The sequence below is a fragment of the Tachyglossus aculeatus genome, chromosome 12 (genome assembly GCF_015852505.1).
Source record: "Tachyglossus aculeatus isolate mTacAcu1 chromosome 12, mTacAcu1.pri, whole genome shotgun sequence".
In the NCBI taxonomy this organism is placed as follows: domain Eukaryota; kingdom Metazoa; phylum Chordata; class Mammalia; order Monotremata; family Tachyglossidae; genus Tachyglossus; species Tachyglossus aculeatus.
The window spans coordinates 39,381,135-39,406,431 of NC_052077.1; the positions used below are offsets into that span (position 1 = coordinate 39,381,135).

At 43.0% G+C, this 25,297-nt stretch overlaps 1 non-coding gene across 1 annotated transcript; it reads right to left on the reverse strand.

The window, feature by feature from the left end:
* Positions 1-2,750: 2,750 nt before the first annotated feature.
* Positions 2,751-2,888, reverse strand: LOC119935923. The gene has a single exon (XR_005453521.1). It is a non-coding gene; the product is annotated as a small nucleolar RNA SNORA7 (small nucleolar RNA).
* Between the last annotated feature and the right edge of the window lie 22,409 nt (positions 2,889-25,297).

Here is a 25,297-nt window from a genome sequence, read left to right on the forward strand (position 1 = left end):
TTTCCTGATTCATTACAATATTCTGTCATCACTGAGAGACCTGCCCCCATTTTAGCTCACCAGAGTTAGGTTCATTCATTCATTTATTCAATCATATTTATTGAGCTCTTACTGTGTGCAGAGCACTATACTTAGCACTTGGAAAATACAATTCGGCAACAAATAGGGACAATCCCTACCCAATAACGGGCTCACAGTCTAGAAGAGGGAAGACAGACAACAAAACAAAACAAGTAGTCAGGTATCAATAGCATCAATATAAATAAATAAAACTAAAGATATATACACATTATTAGTAAAATAAATAGAAAAATAAATATGTACATATATATTTAGAACACTTGTATGTATATCTATATCTATATATATCTATATATATATATTTAGAACACTTAAGAACACTTTAGAACACTTGTATGTATCCACCTCTGCCAGTAGCTTGTTGTTTTACACTGGCAAGCCCCTTAACCTTTCTGTGCCTCAGTTTTCTTCTCTGTAAAATGGGGGTAAGACACCTGTTTTCCATCGCTCCTCTACTGTGAGTTCCTCCCTAAACTGGGACTCTGCCCGATCCGATTTTGTTGTATCAACCCCAGAACATAAGACAGCACGTCACACAGAGAAAGGGCTTAATAGACACCATAGACCAGAATTCTGAGTCGGTTGGCTATTTATTGAACCACTTTCCCTCCTAGCAATTGGTTGATGACTGAATGCCAAAAAGAGGAGCAGACCCCTACTACTCAATACATTAAGCAATCGCTAGGTAGCACGTTTGAACACCTACCTGGTGGAAAACACTCAGTGCTCTGCACACAGTAAGCACTCAATAAATACGATTGACTGACTAGAAGCAGTGTGGCTTAATGGATAGAACACGGGCCTCCAAGTTATAAAGACCAGCATTCTAATCATGGCTATGTCACTGTCTGCTGTGTGACCTTGGGTAAGTCACTTAACTTCTCTGGACCTCAGTCACCTTATCTGTAAAATGGGGATTAAGACTGAGAGCCCTATGGGGGACAGGGACTGTGTCCATACTGTTTAACGTGTGTCTACTCCAGCACTTAGAACTGTGCTTGGCACATAGTAAGTGCATAAAACGTACCATTATTAGTATTGTGATTATTATTATAACTAAGCATTTGGGAGGGAATAACAGGAGCAAGACAAAAGTCTCAAGAATCTCACAATCTAAAGAGGAAAACAGAAGGCATATCAGCTCACCAGCCCTTCTTAGTACTTCCATATTAAATGATTTATTAACAATAATAATGAATAATAATAATAATAGTATTTGTTAAGCCCTTACTATGTGCCAAGCACTGTACTAAGCACTGGGGTGGATACAAGCAAATCGGATTGGACAGTCCCTTGTCCCACAGGGGGCTCACGGTCTCAATCCCCATTTTGCAGATGAGGTCACTGAGGCCGAGAGAAGTGAAGTGCCTTGCTCAAAGTCACACAGCAGACAAGTAGAGGAGCTGGGATTAGAACCCATGACCTTCTTATTTCCAGGCCTGTGCTCTGTACACTATGTCCTGCTGACCCTCCTTCAGGATTTATTTATTTTTATATAATTGATTGTGCAGTAAATGGATTTATTTTGGCAACCCATTTGGAAATATTTTTACTGTCTGACTCCCTGGGTAAAGTGTAAATTCCAAGTGGGTAGGGAAAATTTCTCTTTCTTCTAGTGCTTCCTCAACATGTTGAGGGAATTCTTTCTTTCTTAACCAGTCGGTCAGTGGAATTTATTGTGTGCAGAGCACTGTACTAAGTACTTGGGAGAGTAAGCTCGTTGTAGGCAGGAAATATGTCTGTTTATTGTTATACTCTCCCAAGTGCTTAATACAGTGCTTTGCAGGTGACACTCAATGAATATGAATGAATGAATGAATGAATGCACTAAAACAGAGTTGGTTGGCATATTTGCTGCCCTCAGCGAGCTTCAGTCTCGAGGTGGAGACAGGATTGAATATAAATAAATCAATTCTAGATATGTACATAAGTCTTATGAAAAGCAGCTTGGCTCAGTGGAAAGAGCACGGGCTGTGGACTCAGACGTAGTGGGTTCAAATCCTGGCTCTGTCAATTGTCAGCTGTGTGACTTTGGGCAAGTCACTTAACTCCTCTGGGCCTCGGTTCCCTCATCTGTAAAATGAGGATTAAGACTGTGAGCGCCCGGTGGGACAACCTGATCACCTTGTAACCTCCCCAGCGCTTAGAACAGTGCTTTGCACATAGTAAGCACTTAAAAAATGCCATCATTATTATTATTATTATTCCTCAAGTGTGAGTACAGGGCATTGGGTCCAGTGTGTGCTCAATAATTACTATTATTGCTATTGCATCATACCTCTCATCATCTAGCTCTTACCAATTAGTCAATCATGTTTAATGAGCACTTACTATATGCAGAGCACTGTACTAAGCACTTGGGAGAGTACGCTGCAACAGAATTGGCAGACAAGTTCCCTTCCCATAACGAACTTATGGTCTAGAAGGGGAGCCGGACACTAATGATACCTTATCTTGTCTTGTGCTGTTGAGTCGTTTCCGACCCACAGAGACACCACGGAGAAATCTCTCCCAGAACATCCCATTCCCCATCTGCAATAGTGGATCCATAGAGCTTTCTTGGTAAAAATCCGGAAGTGGTTTACCATTACCGCCTTCCGCACAGTCAACTTGAGTCTCCACCCTCGATTCTCTCCCGTGCCGCTGCTGCCCAGCATGGGTGAGTTTGGACTTGTAGCAGATGATCTTCCACTCGCTAGCCACTGGCCAAGGTAGGAATGGAATTGGTAGGCCTCTGGTTGACTCTCCCTCCCATAGCCAAGACTGGTAGAGGACTGGAAACTCTCCAGGTGTGACCCTGAGAGGGGGAATCTCTACCCTCACCAACTCTGAAATCCCTCTATCTGAACATAACTTCCTCTTCAGCCTTCTCATCCAACTGACTCCCTGAAAATCTGTCCTGTTCCCTCCCATTGACCTCTGATCTCTCAAACCCCGAAGATTTTCCATGGTCAGAAAATCCCATTTGGTCCCAACTTACCTTCCCGTGACCAACAAATCCACAAACCTCAACTCCTCAGTCAAAGGTATTTATTGATCAGTTACTGTGCGCAGAGCACTGTTTTAAGCGCTTGGGAGGGCACAATATAACAATATAACAGTCACATTCCCTGTCCACAATGAGATGGCAGTCTAGAGGGTTATGAAGATGTCAGTCAGTCAGTGGTATTCACTGAGCAGTTACTGTGTGCAGAGTACTGTACTAAGCGCTTGAGAGGGTACAATATAACAATGTAATGGACCCATTCCCTGCCCACGACGAGTTTACCGTCTAGAGGACTTTGATCCCATTGTTGGGTAGGGACTGTCTCTATATGTTGCCAACTTGTACTTCCCAAGCGCTTAGTACAGTGCTCTGCACACAGTAAGTGCTCAATAAATACAATTGATTGATTGATTGAAGAGGGTGAAGCCCGGTGGATTTCAGAGGCGAGCAAGTGACCAACAATCTCAGGCCAATTCCGGGAGGAAATCCTGACCCGGGGAATGATATTTATCCCACTGTGACTTTTCCTCACGAAGTTTACGTTTCTTAGCAACCAGGCTGCGCTTCACCCAACAGACCATAATGGGTCATTTGAGTTAGTACAATGGATCTAACCCATTTTAAAAAATCTCTCGCCATCAACATACAATTTCGGGAACAGAAGTCCCAGCTGAAGCAGTGATGAAAATCTCTAAATACATATTTATGTAATGGAGCATTCTAGTTATGCTATCTTGAGTAAATGTTGAATATTGCATAATCCCTAAATAATATTTACAGTTTGCTGTAACAGGCACTTTAAAAATCACGGGAGAGATCATTGATTTTTTCATTTGATTTTAAAATTACAAAAATATAAAAAGTCTCCAAAATAAATTCCTGCTCAGAGACTGTTAAAAGCAAGGCTTCTCTCGACATCGTTCCCCGTGAGCAGATAAAAATCTATAACTTATTAGTTATGAGGGTCTTCAAATGGCTTCTTAATTAAATGGATTATAAAATGTTTTATTTTCTTACTAGTAATTAATTTAGATGCTACTTTATTTGGGTTTTATTGTTGTGATTCTGCAGAATGCTTTTCTGCAAGGAGAGAGTTCTCTTGATTCACATTACCGTGCTGGGCTGGAAATTCAGAGTAAGGGAGCTCACACTACAGTGGGGAAGGAAGAAGGCGACTTAGAGCCTCCAGCCATGATGTATTTAAAGGAAGAAGCCGCTTAGTAATCTTAATGGTGGTGTGATTAATACGTATGAATAATAAATGATAAATACATGATTAATAAATAAATATTAAGCACTTACTATGTGCCAAGCAATGTACTAAGCACTGGATAAGTATAAAATCATCGGGTCAGACACCGCCATTCGTTTAATCATATTTTGTGAGCGCTCACTGCGTGCAGAGCACTGTACTAAGCAATTGGGAGAGTACGATATAAGAATAAATGGACTCATTCCCTGCCCACAGTGGAAGTGATAACTACGTGCCCAAGTGGATAGATCCCTGGGAGTCAGAAGGAGCCGGGTTCTAATCCCAGCAGGGCCACTTGTCTGCTGTGTGACTTTGGGTAAGTCACTTCACTTCTCTCTGTGCCTCAGTTCCCTCATCTGTAAAATGGGGATTAAGACTGGAAGTCCCACGTGGAACAGAGACTGTGTCCAATCCAATCAGCTTGTATCTACCCCAGCGTTTAGTACAGTGCCTGGCACAAAGTAAGTGCTTAATCAATCAATCATATTTATTGAGTGCTTACTGTGTGCAGAGCACTGCACTAAGCGCTTGGGAAGTACAAGTTGGCAACATAACAAAAACCACAATCATTACCATTATTATTACCTCTAAAACTGACGGTAGGGTATTCCAAAATACAGAGTGACACGCTCAACTGATATGGCTTGGCCAAACAAATGTCTTATCCTGTGTTGACAATGGAAATAAAGTAGGGAGTACTGAAGAAGCTGCATTAATTGTCAGGACTACACGGATGACAGAGGTGGGGGAGCCAATACAGAGAACACATCTGCAAAGATAATAATTATGTAATATATTTATTACATGCAAATACCATAATTATTATCTTTGCAGATGTGTGGTTACAAGCAAATTGGGTTGGACACAGTCCCTGTTCTGCATAGGGCTCACAGTCCTAATCCCCATTTTACAGATGAGGTAACTGAGGCACAGAGAAGTCAAATGACTTGGCCCAGGCCACACAGCAGACATGTGGCTCCTCACCTCCTCCAAGAGGCCTTCCCAGACTGACCTCCTTTTTCCTCTCCTCCTCCCCATTCCCTCGCCGCCCTACCTCCTTCCCCTCCTCACAGCACTTGCATACATATTTGTACAGATTTATTACTCTATTTATTTTCCTTGTACATATTTACTATTCCATTTATTTTGTTAATGATGTGTATATGGCTTTAATTCTATTTGTTCTGACGACTTTGACACCTGTCTACATGTTTATTTTGTTGTCTGTCTCCCCCTTCTAGACTGTGAGCCTGTTGTTGGGTAGGGACCGTCTCTATATGTTGCCAACTTGTACTTCCCAAGCGCTTAGTACAGTGCTCTGCACACAGTAAATGCTCAGTAAGCCCACTGTTGGGTAGGGACTGTCTCTATATGTTGCCAACTTGTACTTCCCAAGCGCTTAGTACAGTGCTCTGCACACAGTAAGTGCTCAATAAATACGGTTGATTGATTGATTGATTGATAAATACGATTGAATGAATGAATGAATGAGTGAATGAATGTGGCAGAGTCAGAATTAGAACCCTTGACCTGCTGGTTTCCAGGCCCGTGCTCTATCCACTAGACAAGACTGCTTTCCGTATCTTCAAGTCATAGTCCTTCAATCATCAAGAATGATTATATTAAGACAGGGAATGTTTCCGTTTATTGTTGTAGTGTATTCTGCCCGGTACTTAATACAGTGCTCTGTACACAGGAAGCACTCAATAAATACAATGCAATGAATTAAGACCACACTGCATCCTCATCCAGTGCCTGATTTTTCAGAGTTTTTAAATCCAGCTATAGACATCATTCCTCTAGTTTCTGATTTTTTTAAAAAGGTATTTAGTGCTTACGAAGTACCAGACACTGTACTAAGTGAATAAATGAATGGATGATGGTATTTGTTAAGTGCTTACTATGTGTCAAGGACTGTTCTAAGCACTGGGGTAGATCCAAGCTAATCAGGCTGAACACAGTCCCTGTCCCAGGTGGGGCACACGATCTTAAACCTCATTTTATAAGCCAGAGAACTGAGGCCCAGAGAAGTGAATTGACTTAATAATGATGGCATTTGTTAAGCGCTTACTATGTGCAAAGCACTGTTCTAAGCGCTGGAGAGGTTAACAAGGTGATCAGTTTGTCCCACGGGGGGGCTCACCAGTTTTAATCCCCATTTTACAGATGAGGGAACTGAGACACAGAGAAGTTAAGTGACTTGCCCACAGTCACACAGCTGACAGTTGGCAGAGCCGGGATTTGAACCCATAACCTCTGACTCCAGAGCCCGGGCTCTTTCCACTGAGCCACGCTGCTTCTCCTGGGCCATGCTGCTTCTCCAAGGTCATCCAGCTGACAAGTGGCAGAGCCAGGATTAGAACCCAGGTTTTGAGGGCTATATTGTAGGCTCCCAAGCGCTTAGTCCAGTGCTCTCCAAGCTTTCAATAAATATGATTGAATATCAGAGGTCCTTCTGATTCCTGGATCCATGCTCTAACCACTAGGCCATGCTGCTCCCCACATGGTACTCTCTTCCAAGCACTTACTAAAGTGCTCTGCACATACTAAGCACTCAATAAATGTGACTGATCAATTGATTGATTGGTACATGCCAGTGGAAAGAAAATAGGCCTAGGAGTCAAGAGGTCATGGGTTCTAATCCCGCTCTGCTGCTTGCCTGCTGTGTGACTCACTTAACGTCTCTGTGCCTCAGTTTCCTCATCCAGAAAAAGGTGATACAGTTACTGTTCTCCCACCTGCTTAGACTGTGAGACCCATGTATTTATCCCAGGGTTTAGAACAGTGCTTGACAAATAGCACTTAACAAATGCCATCATCATTATTAATAAAAATACTTATTATTATTGATAACAGATTTAATAACAACAACAATAATGATAATTATCAAGTTACATTCAGCTCTAGGAGTTTGGGTGATTTTATCAGGATCTGTAATTGAAACAATTCTCCGACACTCCCTTTCCCAATCATCCTGCCATTTTCTTTCTAGAAAATCTCATACGTTTATGGTATCTTTCTCTCTTTCTCTTAGCAGAGACTTTTAAAGAGATAATGGACAGATCACTTAAATAATCTATTAGTGAGGATATTGAGCTGGCCACACTTTTGCACAGCCTAATTAAAATACTGAACTTATCCGACTCAAATTGACAGAAGCCGGGAACTCCTGACTTTCGGTAGAAACTCCTCTAATTGACGCTTTTGTGTCTGGGTCATATAGACGTGACATTGTCTTTCCTTCAGACTTTCATTAAAGGCAGATTAAATGGGCTGGGATAACTTGAATTTGTCAGGTTTTGAAAACACCGATTTTAGGGACTTTATGTTATCCGGGTTAAAGTCTTGGTGGTTCTTAAGAACATTTTAAACCGCAATTCATCACCATTTTACATGAGAAAACAGAAGCACGGAGAAGTTAAGTGACTTGTCCAAAGTCACACAGTCAGGATTAGAACCCAGGTCCTCTTACTCCCAAACCCATGCTATTCCTCTAGGCCCCACCCTAAATTCATATATGCAGTCCCATACAGGGAAAGTGTCCAACCTGATAATCTCATATCTACCCCAATGCTTAGCACAGTCCTTCATGGAGTTTAGTGATTTTGTGAAGGCCGAACAGACAGGATTTCATGACAGATTGAATATGTGGGTTGAATGAGAGATGGTAATCTTGGATAATGCCAAGGTTACAGGCTTGTGAGATGGGGAGAATGGTGGCGCTGTCTACAGAGCTTAGAACAGTGCTTTGCACATAGTAAGCGCTTAATTGCCATTTTTATTATTATTATTATTACAGTGAGGGGAGAGTTGAAGGGAGACGTGGTGTGGCTGGGAATATGAGGAGTTCTGTTTCAGACACGTTACGTTTGAGATACAGGTGGGATATAGTACAGTGCTAAGTGCTTAGTACAGTGCTAAGCACTTAGTACAGTGCTCTGCACACAGTAAGCACTCAATAAATATGATTGAATGAATGAATGAATGAATATCCAAGCAGAGATATCCCGAAGGCAGGAGACAATCCAATAAGCCTATTATAGGCAAGGAACAAGTCTAACATGCTTTTTTAATGCTGCCTGCCTTTCCTGCAGCGCTTAGAACAGTGCTTTGCACATAGTAAGTGCTTAATAAATGCTATCATTATTATTATTATTATCACCAGAAGCAGCGTGACCTAGTGGAAAGAACCCAGGCCTGGGATTTGGGTCTTAACCCCAGCTCTGCCATTTGTCTGCTGTGTGACCTCGGGAAAATCACTTCACTTCTCTGGACCTCACTTACCTCTTTTGTAAAATGGGGATTTCATTCATTCAATCATATTTATTGAGCGCTTACTATGTGCAAAGCACTGTACTAAGCTCTTGGGAAGTGCAAATCGGAAACATATAGAGACTGAATACATAGAGAAGCAGCGTGGCTCAATGGAAAGAGCCGAGGCTTTGGAGTCAGAGGTCATGGGTTCAAATCCCGGCTCTGCCAGTTGTCAGCTGTGTGACTTTGGGCAAGTCACTTCACTTCTCTGGGCCTCAGTTACCTCATCTGTGAAATGGGGATTAAGACTATGAGCCCCACGTGGGACAACCTGATCACCTTGTAAACCTCCCACTGCTTAGAATAGTGCTTGGCACATAGTAAATGCTTAACAAATGCTATTATTATTATTATTATTATTATTATTATTATTATTATTATTATAGTAAGTGCTTAACAGATACCATTAAAAGAAAAGGAAAAAAATCCAAAACAAACTCTGATTATAAGGGAAATGCTCCAAAGTCCCTCTAGACTGTAAGCTTGCCGTGGGCAGGGAATGCGTCTGTTTATTGTCATATTATACTCTCCCTAGTACTTAGTACAGGACTCTGCACACATTAAGTGATCAGTAAACATGATTGACTGAATGACTGACTTATATAGACATTAGACATTTACCTGGAGCCAAACTAGGCAGACATCAAGTGATGGATCACAACTGTGGGGTTACAGAGGGAGGGATTGTAAATTAAACTAACAGCCAGAAATGAGCCAGAAGAGTCAAAGTTTACATATGAAAAACCACTATAGAAAAACTTCAGACTGGTTATGTTTATGCCAGTAATATATCAGAGGTCTGAGTACCTTGCCTTCTCTAACATATGCTAACTTTCTCCACTCTTCTATTATAAGACTGCGTGGGAAAGGGAGTTCTGCTTTCTCTTCCTCAGCAGTTGAAATAATAATAATAATAACAACAACAACAACAATAATAATAATAATAATAATAATAATAATGATAATGATAATAATAATAATGATAATCACTATAATAATGATAATGATGATGATGAACTAGCAATGGTAAAACTGTAGTTTTTGTTAAGGTCTTACTATGTTCCAGCCTCTGTTCTAAATGATGGGGTAGACAGGAGTTAATAAGGTTAACAATAATGATAGTAATAATAATCATCATTATAATAATGATGATACCATCATCATAATAATAATGGCATTTGTTAAGCGTTTACTATATGCCAAGCACTGTCCTAAGTGCTGGAGGGGAATACAAGGAAATCAGGTTGTCCCAAGTGGGGTTCAGAGTCTTAATCCCCGTTTTACAAGTGAGTGAACTGAGACACAGAGAAGTTAAGCGACTTGTCCAAAGTCACACAGCTGACCAGTGGAGGAGCTGGGATTTTACTAACAAAGATAATAATTGTAGTTTTTATAGAGCTCTCACCATGTGCCAGACTCTATTCTAAACGATGGGGTAGACAGGAGTTAATAAGGTTAATAATAATAACAATAAGAATAATCATTACAATAATGATGATAATGTTGATATACTACCATTGACAATAATTGTAGTTTTTGTTAAGCTCTTACTCTGAGCCAGACTCTGTTAATAGTAATAATGATGGCTTTTGCTAAGCGCTTACTATGTGCAAAGCACTGTTCTAAGCACTGGGGCAGTACAAGTTAATCAGGTTGTCCCACATGGGGCTCACAGTCTTAATCCCCCTCCTTCCTCTTCTCCTCCTCCCCCTCCTCATCCTCCCACCTTACCTCCTTCCCCTCCCCACAGCACCTGTATATATGTATATATGTTTGTATGAATTTATTACTCTATTTATTTCACTTGTACATATTTATTCTATTTAATTTATTTTGTTAATATGCTTCGTTTTGTTCTCTGTCTCCCCCTTCTAGACTGTGAGCCCACTGCTGGGTAGGGACCATCTCTATATGTTGCCAATTTGTACTTCCCAAGTGCTTAGTACAGTGCTCTGCACACAGTAAGCGCTCAATAAATATGATTGAATGAATGAATGAATCCCCATTTTACAGATGAGGGAACTGAGGCCCAGAGAAGTGAAGTGACTTGCCCAAAGTCACACAGCTGACAAGTGGCGGAGCCGGGATTTGAACCCATGACCTCTGACTTCCAAGCCCGGGCTCTTTCCACTGAGCCACGCTGCTTCTCTGTTCTAAATGATGGGGTAGACAGGAGTTAATAATAATAACAATCATCATCATCATCATTATAATAATGATAATAATGTTGATATATTAACATTGATAATAATTATAGTTTTTGTTAAGCTCTTACTCTGTGCCAGACTCTGTTCTAAATGATGGGGTAGACAGGAGTTAATAAGGTTGGACACAGCTCCTGTTGGACATGGGGCTCACAGTGTAAGTAGGAGAGAAAACACACCATTTTTCAGTAGAGGAAACTGAGACCCAGAGAAGTTAAGTGACTTGCCTGAGGTCACACAGCAGGAAAGTGGTGGAGCCGAGTGTTTTTTCAGCTAGATCACACTGCTTTCTTATGGGATTTTTACGTGTTTACTATATGTCCAACATGGTTCTAAGAGGTGGGGTAGATACAAGTCAATCAGGTTGGACACTGTCCCTCTCACATATGGGGCTCATAGTCTTAGTAAAAGGGGGAATGGTTATTTAATCCAAATTTTACAGTTGAGGAAACTGAGGCCAAAAGAAGCTAAGTGACTTGCCCAAGGTCACACAGCAGGCTAATGGCAGATAATGTAGGCATACTTCCAGCCTCTGAACTTGCTCCATATTAATAATAATAATAATAATAATGATGATGGTATTTGTTAAGTGCTTACTAAGTGCCAAGCACTGTTCTAAGTGCTAGGGGGATACAAGGTAATCAGGTTGTCCCACGTGGGGCTCACAGTCTCAATCCCCATTTTACAGATGAGGGAACTGAGGCGCAGAGAAGTGAAGTGGCTTCCCCAAGGTCACACAGCTGACAAGTGGCTGAGTAGGCATTCGAACCCATGACCTCTGACTCCCAAGCCCGGGCTGTCATTATCATAATAATTGTGGCATTTGTTAAGCACTTACTATGTGTCAGATACTACACTAAGTGCTGGGTTAGACAAGGTAATCGGTCTGGACACAATCCCCATCCCACATGGGGCCCACAGCCTTAATCCCCATTTTCCAGATGAGGTAACTGATCCTTGTATCTACCCAGCACTGACTACAGTGCCTGGAACATAGTAAGTGCTTACCATTACAAAAAAAAAAAAAAAAAGAGGGCAATAGCAGGATATAGTACTAATAATGATGGCATTTGTTAAGTACTTACTATGTGCAAAGCAGGATGTGAGCAAGGGGTTGTTGGCGAAACGGGCAAGATTGAGGCATAGTGAGAAGGTTAACATTAATAATAATAATAATAACAGTATATGCTAAAGTGCTTACTATGTGCCAGGCACTGTACTGAGCATTGGGATGGATACAAGAAAATCAGGTTGGACGCAGTCCCTGTCCCAGCTAGGGCTCACACTCTTAATCCCCATTTTACAGGTGAGATAACTGAGGTCCAGAGAAGTGAAGTGACTTTCCCAAGGTCACATACAGCAGACAAGTGGCTGAGCCGGGATTAGAACTAAGGTCCTTCTGAGTCTCAGGCCTGTGCTCTCTCTACTAGGCTACTGTGCGTTTCACAGTGTCGGGATATCCTTATTTCTTAGGGGAAGTGGGATGTGGGAGTCACTCTCTTCCATGAGGAAGGGCTCTTCCCCAGTGTGGAAAAGAAGTACAACCTGGTAAAGGTCTGTTTGTTTGAACCAAGGGTCGGGGATGTGTTTGGGGGGTCCCTAGGATAGGTGGGGGCAATGCTACTTTTCTCTGGTCCAATTTCCCAGGCATCCTGAGATTATGAGGGATGTTCACTTAATAATAATAATAATGATGGCATTTGTTAAGCGCTTACTATGTGCAAAGCACCATTCTAAGCGCTGGGGTGGATACAAAGTGATCAGGTTGTCCCACGTGGTGCTCACAGTCTTAATCCCCATTTTACAGATGAGGTCCCTGAGGAACAGAGAAGTTAAGTGACTAGCCCAAAATCACACAGCTGATGAGCGGTGGAGCCGGGATTAGAACCCATAACCTCGGACTCCCAAGCCCGGGCTCTTTCCACTGAGCCACGTTGCTTCTCTTACCATATCACCCTTCATTCCTCTAATGGGTTCTTGGGTAAGCCACTTCACGCCTCTGGGCCTCCGTTCCCTCATCCGTAAAATGGGGATTAAGAGTGCGAGCCTTAGTTGGGACAGGGACTGTGTCCGATCTGATTTGCTCGTATCCACCTCAGCACTCAGTACAGTGCCTGGCACATAGTAAGCGCTTAGCGTATACCGTAATGCCTGACACGTAGTAAGCACTTAGTTTATACCATAATAATAATAATTATTAATGTTAACCTTCTCACTTGATCTTGCCTGGCTCGTCAACAAGCCCTTGCCCACATCCTGCCTCTGGCCTGGAATGCCCTCCCTCCTCAAATCCCAAGGACAATGACTCTCCTCTCCGTTCAAAGCCTCGTTGAAAGCCCATCTCCTCCAAGAGGCCTTCCCTGATTAAGCCCCCCTTTCCTCTTCTCCCACTCCCTTCTGCGTCACCTGGACTTGCTTCCTCTAAACTTGCCTCCTCCCAGCCTCACAGCACTGTAATCCAGATCTGTCATTTATATATCTGTATTAATATCTCTCTTCCCTGCTCTACACTCTAAGCTAGTTGTGGGCAGGGGACACGCCTGTTTATTGATGTATGATACTCTCCCAAGCGCCTAGTATACTGCTCTGCACACAATAAGCACTCAGGAAATCCGATTGCATGAATGAATGAATCTTTGCCCTTTCTAATCTGAATTTACCTGCAGTAATCCTGAATCAAGTTACTTACTGATCCAGTCTGTTGCTATGGGCAATGACAAAAAATGTTTTCTGAATGATATGTCATTCTGTTTTCAGGAGAAATCATAGATTGTATTTACTGCCGAAGCCCATAATTCACCTCCCGGTAGCTGCTTATCTTCATTATGATTTCTCAGAGGGTGGTTGGAGATTTTCCTCCTTGCTCTGTGTGCAGAAAATGGAGAAAAAAGAGACTAGAGTGTTTACTGAATAAATGCTACTTTGCTAGTAACATTAATCACATTTACTAGATTGCTTCTTAATATGCTTTGTCTGTCAACTTTCTTTATAGTACCCTAACTCCCCACTGAGAAAACAGCCCATCATACAATCTGTTGATGGCATTCACTGAATTCGAATTAAGTTTATCATGAATCTCATATACTTTAAAGTACAGTAAGGAGTATGGGGTGTCACAATAAGTACCATTTCCATCTGTTCTAAAAAAATAGCGCATTGTACATTCTCAATACTCGATTCTGCTAGTAATCTCTGCTTCCTCTCTGGGGCCTTAGTGCGTGTCACACCATCGAACATTTCTCACCTAGAAGGTGAATCTGTTCATAAACTTTGCAATTTATTTCTGGTATTTTTGAGTGCACAATTCCATATAATCCTTTAATGAATAAGCATGAATGTACTTAAATGATATTTTTCATTTTTGGACAAAATTGCATCTTGTGGATTCTCTGAAACTCATGTGCGTAGCATTCCCCTCTCCTCTCTCTTTCTCCCTTCCCCTTTCTCTTTCTAGGTCTCTCCCTCTTTCTCCTTCTCTTGTCTCTCTCCTTCCTCTTTTCCTGTCCCCTTCTCCTTTTTCTTTCCCCCCACCTCCCCACTATCCCTCTCCCTCCACTTTCCCTTTCCCATTCTCTTTAGTCGGGGTCCACATATAATTCTGACCTGTATACTCTCCTGAGCTTGGTACAATGCTCTGCACAAAGTGCTTAATAAATAAATATTACTATTACTGCTACTACTTACTACCACTGTGTTCTTTCCCTTTCACAGGGGAAAGAAGAGTATGCTATTGAAGCTGCAATAAATAGCATGGGATTCCCCATCATCTGGAATGGACATAAGAAACAATGCTTGGATTTGGGTTCTTTATTCACCCCTTCACCCCAGTCCTCCAGCACTTATCTGTAATTTACTTATTTATATTATCTATTTTATTATATAATTATAATTAATCAATGTTATAATATTATTGATATCAATCAGAGGGGCCCAGAGAGAAAACAGAGGAACTGGTTGGTTTGGTTACCATCTATTAGTTACCCTCATTGCTGTCCTTTCAAATTCTTGTATCTTCATGAGAGGCTCTTGGAGGAGGCAGGGGAAATTCATTCCCATTTCTATTTCCTGAAAAAGGTAGAAGCAAACACCACATCCAGGGCCTAAGCAGGGTCTCCCCCTTCAGACGGTAAGCTTGCTGTGGGCAGGGAACTGGTCTATCAACTCTTTTATATTCTCCCGAGCATTTAGTATAGTGCTCTGCACACGGTAAGCACTCAAAAAATATGATTGATTGATTTCCAGGCACCACACAACTGCCGGTGAAGATAGCCCGTTGTTGGGTAGGGACCGTCCCTGTATGTTGCCGATTTGTACTTCCCAAGTGCTTAGTCCAGTGCTCTACACGCAGTAAGCGCTCAATTAATACGATTGATTGAATGAATGAACGAGTACAAGATAACCTGTTTTTTTAGGGGGGGAGTTTATGGTATTCATTAAGCCCTTACTATGTGCCAGGCACTGTACTAAGCACAGGAGTACATACAAGCTAATCAGGTTGGACATAGTCCATGCCCCACGTGGGGCTCACAGTCTTAATCCCGACTTTATAGATGAGATAACTGAGGCTCAGAGAAGTCAAGTGACTTACCCAGGATCACACAGCAGACAAGTGGCAGAACGGGGATTAGAACCCAGGTCCTCTAACTCCCAGGCCCTGGCTCTAGGTAGTAGGCCACACTGCTTCTCACTTGCATGCTTGCACATAGTAAGCGTGACACCGGTCTACATGTTTTGTTTTGTTGTCTGTCTCCCCCTTCTAGACTGTGAGCCCATTGTTGGGTAGGGACAGTCTCTATATGTTGCCAATTTATACTTCCCAAGCGCTTAGTACTGTGCTCTGCACACAGTAAGCGCTCAAGAAATACAATTGAATGAATGAATGAATGAATCTGTAACACAAAACCTGTTCTTCCCCCGGATGTTAGTTTGCTTGGGCGCTGTATGTGGTGTTTGTATCTACCTTTTTCAGAAAATAGAAATGTGGATTAATTTCCCCTGCCTCCTCCAAGAGACCCACATGAAGATGTGAGATTTGAAAGGAGAGCGATGAGGGGAAGCAATAGGTGATAACACAACTGATGGGTTCCTCTGTTTTCTCTCCAGGCCCCTCTGGATGCTCGAAAGATTTACAGAGGAAGCAGGGGGCAGCGGGGGAAACCATAGGCGGTAACACAGCCCTTCTGGATACTTCTTTCTTGTTGGCTCATAAGGAACTGGCAAAGAATAACACAACAGGGTGTGAGAAGCCCAATTCATCTTCATTCATGAGTCCCAACTGTGCTGTGTGTCAGCTTTGATGAGATCTTTCTGAAGAAAACTGTTAGGAAAATATATGTGGAAAATGTCTTCTGAACCAGTAACCACTGAACTTTCCACGTTGTAGATAAACACTAATCAGTATCTGTGAATAGACTTCCAATCAAACTTCCCTCAATGAATTTGTGGTGTTTATTGAGTGCTTACTATGTGCAGAGCACTGTATTAAATAATAATAATGGCATTTATTAATAACTTACTATGTGCAAAGCACTGTTCTAAGTGCTGGGGAGGTTACAAAGTGATCAGATTGTCCCACGGGGGCTCACAGTCTTAATCCCCATTTTACAGATGAGGAAACTGAGGCACAGAGAAGTGAAGTGACTTGCCCAAAGTCAAACAGCTGATAATTGGCGGAGCCAGGGTTTGAACACATGACCTCTGCCTTCAAAGCCGAGGCTCTTTCCACAGAGCCATGCTGCTTCTCTAAATGCTTGGAAGAGGATGGTTCAATAGAGTTGGGAGAAATGTTCCCAGCTCACAAGGGCCTTAAAGTCTAGAGGAAAGTCAGATCTAGCAGCTGATGAAAGTTAAAAGACTCATTAGCTACTTATTTCTACTTCCATCTTTGTTCCTGGGAGCTTTCTTCCCCTAGCAAACTATGCTGTTTGACAGGAGATTTGCTTTTTTTTTTAATCCAATAATAATAATAATTATGGAACTTGTTAAGTGCTTACTGTGTGCCAAGCACTGTCCTAAGTGTTGGCGTAGATCCGTGCTAGTCAGGTTGGACACAGTCCCTGACCCACCTAGGGCTCATATTGTTAATCCCCATTTTACAGCTGAAGCAATTGAGGCCCAGAGAATCAATCAATCAATCCATCAATCGTATTTATTGAGCACTTACTGTGTGCAGAGCACTGTACTAAGCACTTGGGAAGTACAAGTTGGCAACATATAGAGACAGTCCCTACCCAACAGTGGGCTCACAGTCTAGAAGGGGGAGACAGAGAACAAAACCAAACATATTAACAAAATAAAATAAATAGAATAGATATGTACAAGTAAAATAAATAAATAAATAGAGTAACAAATATGTACAAACATATATACATATATACAGGTGCTGTGGGAAAGGGAAGGAGGTAAGACGGGGGGATGGAGAGGGGGACGAGGGGGAGAGGAAGTGCAGTGAAGTGAAGCGACTTGCCCAAGATCACACAGCAGACATGTGGTGGAGCCAGGATCAGAACCCACATCCTCTGATTCCAGGGCGGTGCTCTATCCACTGAGCAACACTGCTTCTCCTCAACTCCGAAACAGCAGTACAGCTGCACCACTTAAAGAAACCATACTACATCTCTACTGATCGATCAATCATATTTGATAGCAGCGTGATAGCATAGAAAAGCAGCGTGGCTCAGTGGAAAGAGCCCGGGCTTTGGAGTCAGAGGTCATGGGTTCAAATCCCAGCTCCGCCAATTGTCAGCTGTGTGACTTGGGCAAGTCACTTAACTTCTCTGGGCCTCAGTTCCCTCATCTGTAAAATGAGGATTAAAGCTGTGAGCCCCGCATGGGACAACCTGATCACCTTGTAACCTCCCCAGCGCTTAGAACTGTGCTTTGCACATAGTAAGCACTTAATAAATGCCATTATTATTATTATATTTATTGAGTGCTTAGTGAGTGCAGAGCATTGTACTAACTGCTTGGAAGAGGAAAGAGATGGTAGACACGTTCCCTGCCCACAGTGAGTTTACAATCTACCACACTCAGTCCGGCTTCAGCTCCTGTTGAGTGCTGGTGTCTTTTAGGGATAAGGAATTTTCTAAACCCATTAAATGTTCAATAAATACCACTGATTGATCGACTGATTACCCTCCAACTGCTCTTTACTCCCAGGCTGCTCTCAAATCACCCATCATCCACCTCTCCTTTCAGCATCTTCATCGAACATCTGAGCCACTTGAGAAAGTAACCAGAAAGTGGGGAAGAACTTCAATCAGTCAATCAATCAATGGTATTAATCGACCACAATGTCTTTAGAGAAACAGTCCTCTGGTAGTCAGAGGATCTGGATTCTAATCCCAGTGCTGCCAGGTACCTGCTGTGTGACCTTGGGGAAGTTGCTTCGTGGCTCTGTGGAAAGAGCCTGGGCTTTGGAGTCAGAGGTCATGGGTTCAAATCCTGGCTCCGCCAATGGCCAGCTGTGTGACTTTGGGCAAGTCACTTCACTTATCTGGGCCTTAGTTCCCTCATCTGTCAAATGGGGATGAAGACTGTGAGCCCCCCATGGGACAACCTTATCACCTTGTAACCTCCCCAGTGCTTAGAATAGTGCTTTGCACATAGTAAGAACTTAATAAATGTCATTATTATTATTATTGTTACTATTATTATCTGTAAAATGGGGGCATGGACAGTGTCCAACCTGATTAGTTTATATCTGCCCCAGTGCTTAGTACAGTGCCTGGCATTCATTCATTCATTCATTCAATGGTATTTATTGAGTGCTTACTGTGTGCAGAGCACTGTACTAAAAGCTTGGAAAGTACAATACAGCAATATAGAAAGGAAATCCTTGCCCACACTGGGCTTACAGTCTAGACTGGGAGAGACAGACAGCAAAACAAGTAAACAGGCATCAATATAAATAAATAGAATTGTAGATAAATACATATAGGCATAGGTGCTGTGGGGTAGAAAGTGGGAGGAAGAGAAAAGGGAGTAAGTCAAGGTGATGCAGAAGGGAGGGGGCTAATGAAAAGGGGGCTTAGTCTGGGAAAACTTCTTGGAGGAGGTGAGCCTTCAGTAGGGCTTTGAAGAGGGGAAGTGTGCTTGTTTGGTGGAATTGAGGAGGGAGGGCATTCCAGGCCAAAGGTAGGACATGAGTCAGGGGTCGATGGTGGGACAGGTGAGAATGAAGCCCAGTGAGGAGGTTAGAGGCAGCAGAGGAGCGGAGGGTGCGGGCTGGGCTGGAGAAGGACAGAAGGGAAGTGAGGTAGGAGGGGGTGAGGGGATGGAGAGCTTTGAAGCTGATAGTGAGGAGTTTTTGTTTGTTACGAAGGTTGATAGGCAACTGCTGGAGATTTTTGAGGAGGCAAGTGACATGCCCAGAAAGTTTCTGTAGGAAGATAATCTGGGTAGCAGAGTGAAGTATGGAGTGAAGTGGGGAGAGGCAGGAGGTTAGGAGGTCAGAGAGGTGGCAGTTGCAGTAACCCAGTCGGGAGTGGATGAGAGATTAAACCAGCAAGGTAGCGGTTTGGATGTAGAGGAGAGGGCGGATCTTGGCAATGTTGTGAAGGTGAGACCGGCAGGTTTCGGGGACGAATTGGATGTTTGAGGTGAACGAGAGAGCAGAGTCGAGGATGACACCAAAGTTAAGGGTTTGTGAGACAGGAAGGATGGTTGTGCCATCTGCAGTGACAGGCACATAGCTCTTAACAAATATCATTAAAAAAAATGTGCAAAGCACTGTATTAATCACTTGTGAAAGTTCAAGGACTAGGATTGCTGGTCTTTTCTTCTTTTATACTCTCCCTAGCACCTAGCGCAGTGCCCAGTTCACAGTAGGCACTCAGTGCAGTGCCCTACCCAAAATAGGTATTTGCCACATAGGTGGCACTAAATACAGTGCTCTGCTCAGGGAAGATAAGTGGCTTTGCCTAATGGATAGAGCACACATCTGGGAGTCAGAAGCACCTGGTTTCAGAAGCAGTGTAGCTCATTGGAAAGAGCCCGGGCTTGGGAGTCAGAGGTCGTGGGTTCTAATCCCGTCTCCGCCACTTGTCTGCTGTGTAACTTTGGGCAAGTCACATCACTTCCCTCTGCCTCAGTTCCCTCATCTGTAAAATGGGGATGAAAACTGTGAGCCCCACGTGGGACAACCTGATTACCTTGTATCCCCCCCAGCGCTTAGAATGGTGCTTGGCACATAGAGCTTAACAAACGCCATCATTATTATTATTATTCTAATCCTGGCTCCACTGCCTGTCTGCTGTGTGACCTAGGGCAAGTCACTAAATTTCTCTATGCCTCAATGACGTTTTCTGCAAAATGGAAATTAAGATTGTGAGCCCCATTTAGGATAGGGACTATTTCCAACCTGATCAGCTTGAATCTAACCCCGTGATTAGTACCATCACTGGCACATAGTAGCACTTAACAAATTCCATTAAACAAAATAAAAACAAAAACAGAGGTGCGTAGTACAGTACCTTGCTTGCAGTGGGCACACAGTACAGTTTCCTGCCTAAGCAGGCTGTTGGCACAATGCCCTGCCAACGATGATCACTCAGTACAATGCTCTGTACACTGTAAATGTTGTTGTAAGTGCTCAGCTGTCACTCACTACAGTGCCCATCCCATGGTAGGCACTCAATAACTACTACTTGTATTTAATGATGGGATGAAGGGATTTTTTTCTCCCCACTTCATTCCTTGTTGTATTTATTGAGCACTTACTGGGTGCAGAGCACTGTACTAAGCGCTTGGGAGAGCACAATACAACATTTAAACGGACACATTCCCTGCTGGTCTAGCTGCCGATCTAATTGGATCTCTATCTGTGAATGTCAGTCAGTTGGCAGTCATGATGGGATGTTCCATGATCCAAACTTCCACAGAGAGTTCGAAGCACAGCTGGGAGGGAAGGAGTCATTGACCCAAACAGCCCAGGGAACTCGAGCGTCAAATTGGTTGGGATTAGGTGGGTCGGGAAACCACCTGCAGAAATCTATTTATTTCTCTTTCCTGGCCCCCGCCTGCATCCGCTTTACGTTATATACCTTTGTGCTTTTTAAAGGACACCCTTCTCATGGATGATTTTGTCTCCCCCAAGAAGACTTTCCAGTCTCTCGGATAACTGGCTCCAATCACTCCACCCAATTTGGTTGTATTTATTGAGTGCTTACTGTGTTCAGGGCACTGTACTAAGTGCTTGGGAGAGAACGCTATAACAGACACATTCCATGCCTGCAACGAGCTTACAGTCTAGAGGTGGAGAACAGTCTAAAGGTCTAAACAATTGCAAGTTCTCCTCTTCATTCATTCATTCATTCAATCGTATTTATTGAGTGCTTACTGTGTGCAGAGCACTGTACTAAGCGCTTGGGAAGTACAATTTGGTAACATATAGAGACGGTCCCTACCCAACACTTGGGACTTATAAATGATTTATTCCTCTCGCTCTAGACTGGAAGCACATTGTCGGCAGGGAATGTGTCTATTTATTGTTCATTCATTCATCCACTCAATGGTATTTATTGAGCACTTATTGTGTGCAGTGCACTGTACTAAGCACTCGGAAAGTACAATTTGGCAACAGAGGCAATCCCCGCCCACAACTGGCTCACAGTCTAGAAAGAGGGAGACAGATATCAAAACAAAGACTTCTGTTTGTTCATTTGTTTGTTTATTGTTGTATTGTACTCTCCCAAGTGCTTAGTACACTGCTCTGCACAAAATAAGCACTCAATAAATACAACTGAATGGATGAATGAACTTATTTATAGCAATGTCTGTCTCCCCCTCTAGACTGTAAACTCATTATGGGCAGGGGACGTTTCCACTAATTATGTTGTGTTGAACTCTTCCAAGTGCTTAGTACAGTGCAGAAGGGGATAGAGAGGTCCGGGGGGGAAAATGGCATCAGATGTTTCTGGAACAATTAGTCAATCATGTTTATTGAGTGATTCAGGTGTGCAGAGCACTGTTCTAAGTGCTTGGCAGAATACACTGCATGGCTCAGTGGAAAGAACACGGGCTTTGGAGTCAGAGGTCAGGGGTTCAAATCCCGGCGCCACCAATTGTCAGCTGTGTGACTTTGGGCAAGTCACTTAACTTCTCTGGGCCTCAGTTAGTTACCTCATCTGTAAAATGGGGATGAAGACTGTGAGCCCCCCGTGGGACAACCTGATCACCTTGTAACCTCCCCAGCGCTTAGAACAGTGCTTTGCACATAGTAAGCGCTTAATAAATACCATTATTATTATTATTATTATTATTATTATTATATAGCAGACACATTTTAGAATGAGCTTACAGCCTAGAGGGGGAGACAGACATTACAATAAATAAATAAATGACAGATCTGGACGTAAGTGCTGTAGGGCTGGGAGGGGAATGTATAAAGGGAACAAGTCAAGGTGATGCAGAAGGGAGTGGGAGAAAAGGAAAAGAGGGCTTAATCAGGGAAGGCCTCTGGGTGGAGATGTGCCTTTGGTAAACCTTTAAAAGGAGGGAAAGTCATTATGTGTAGGATACGAGGAGGGAAGGCAATCCAGGCCAGAGGCAGGATGTGGGCTAGTGGTCAACAGCAAGATCCCGGCTCCGATGCTTTTCAGCTGGGTGACTTTGGGCAAGTCCCTTAACTTCTCCGTGCCTCAGTGACCTCATCTCTAAAATGGGGATTAATATTGTGAGCCTCACATAGGACAACCTGATCACCTTGTATCCTCCCCAGCACTTAGAACAGTGCACTGCACAGAAGAAGCACTTAACAAATACCAAAATTATTATTATTATGAGATGGAAGTAATGTGAGAAGGTTGGCATCCAGCGCTTAGACCAGTGCTTTGCACAAAGTAAGCGCTTAACAAATACTATTATTATTATTAGAGGAGCGAAGTTTTCGGGCTGGGCTGTAATAGGAACGTAGTGAGGTGTGGTAGGAGGGGGCAAAGTGATGGAGGGCTTTCTAGTGGTCTACACTCCATCGACCCCAGTAAACATCTCAGATGCCTAACGGATCACTACAAATGAGCGTAAAGATTCCAACAGACCATGGCAGGAAATCAACGTCACGGACAAGAGGTTGTTTGTCAAAACTGACCTTCTCTGAAGAAAAGCTGCAGTGTGAGTTGATTTAAGCATCAGAGTCGCATCACGAGATAATAGTCTGCCAGAAATTTTGCTCTGGTGATAATAGGTTTCAAGAAATTGCCATTGGAGGCCACCAGGCTGAATGTTTAGCATGAGCACTTAAATCAGTCACAGTCTCAACCGCCGATTAAGTGGGACCCTTTGGGTGGAGAGAGCCCAGATCTGGGAGTCGGATAGGAAACAGCGTGGCTCAGTGGAAAGAGCAACTCTACAGAGGAAACCACAGTGAATCAATGGTATTTTCTGAGTACTTCCTGTGAGCAGGGTACTGTGTTAAGCACTTGGGAGAGTACAGTATAACGGAGTCAATAGATAGCTTACAGTCTAGAGACAAGTGCTTACAGTCTAGACGTGCAGCCCACAATGACTTCGATCCAACTAGGGGACAACAGAAAAAAGAGAAATAAAAAAAAAAGATGAGGAATGTAATGGTATTACAAACACCGCAAAAATAAAAGGAAATGAAATGGAGGAACAAGAGAGGTGAAGCAGAAAAGAAGAGATTCTTCAAGCTAAAGGGACTTAACATTAAAATCATAAAGGGCGCTAGGCCTCAAACCTGTTTTACTGTTAAACCTTCCTGCTCGGGAAACTAATGTGCTGTGTAATGGCCCAAACTGCACTAAGTCAGTTCTCTAAAGAACTAAAAATATCCTTTGTCTCGCAACCATGCATAGAGTGATAGGAGTCACCTTCAGTGGAAGGAGGCTACCATTCTGAGCTTTCCCCATGAAATGCTTCAGACTGTGAGGATGCCGAGAAATGGCACCCGGTTGATTAGGAAGAAATTGATGGGTTACACAGTATTCCTCTCTTTCCTCCTATGTTGCTTCTGATGGGCTGATTTCGTTCCTCCTCTAGACAGCAGGCTCATTATGGGCAGGAAATGTGCCTGTCATACTGTTATATCGTACCCTCCCAAGAGCTAAGTTCAGTGCTCTGCACACAGTAAGGGCTCAATAAATGTGACTGATTGACTGATTGATTGATTGATTGGAACATCCTCCCTCTTCATAGTCACATATCCAAGTCCAGATGCACGGACAGGGAAGAAGGGACAAGGAAGAAGGGACATGAGGGTTTAATCCAGAAAGGCCTCTTGGAGGAGGTATGATTTTAATAAGGATTTGAAAGTGGTCATTGTATATAAAGGGGAGAGGGTGTCTTTTGCCTCCTTGTCTCTCATTCTGTACAGAGTTTTCGCTCGCCTATCTTTTCTTGAGAGCAGTGCGCCATGCTGTTATCTCCTCACAAACTGGCTCCCAGTTTGAAGTTGCAATGAATTATTGTCTGAGGCTTTGTTTTGTCTTGTCTTATGCCATCGAATCGTTTCCGACCCATAGTGACACCACAGACACATCTCTCCCAAAACGTCCGGCTCTCCATACTCAATCGTTCCAGTAGAGGATTCAGAGAGTTTTCTTGGTAAAAATCAAGAAGAGGTTTACCATCACCTCCTTCCACGCAGTAAACTTGAGTCTCCACCCTTGACTCTTTCCTGTGCTGCTGCTGCCCAGCACGGGTGGGTTTTGACTTGTACAGATGGCCTTTCGCTCGCTTGCCACTGGCCAGACTAGGAATGGAAAGGGTAGACCTCCGCTTGACTCTCCCTCCTGTAGCTGTGACTGGTAGAAGACTGAAAACTCTCCAGATGCAACCCCGAGAGGGGAGAGGTTTTGTTTTATTTTGTTCTTAAAATGTTTCCTCTGCCCTTCTGACATGCTGTTTCTCCACTTCAGCTCGCCATACAACAGTCGTTTGGGTAGCCTGTTGCTGCTCATTCTCTTCACGTATCCCACCCAGTGTAGCTGTGCTGAGCTGAGCATAGCTTTGATGCTCGGGGATTGGTGGTGCTCCTATCTCAGTCATGAAACCACTTCCCCGACCCCCAGTAAAAAAATGCATCGATAAAAATTGCACCGATGATACTAAAAAGAATTACCAAATGCTTAAGGCAGTACTCTGCACACAGTAAGCACTCAATAAATACAACAGATTCAATCAATCAATCGTATTTATTGAGTGCTTACTGTGTGCAGAGCACTGTACTAAGCGCTTGGGAAGTACAAGTTGGCAACATATAGAGACAGTCCCTACCCAACAGTGGGCTCACAGTTTAGAAGGGGGAGACAGAGAACAAAACCAAACGTATTAAAAAAATAAAATGAATAGAATAGATATGTACAAGTAAAATAAATAAATAAATAAATAGAGTAATAAATATGTACAAACATATATACGTATATACAGGTGCTGTGGGAAGGGAAGGAGGTAAGACGGGGGGATGGAGGGGGGACGATGGGGAGAGGAAGGAGGGGGCTC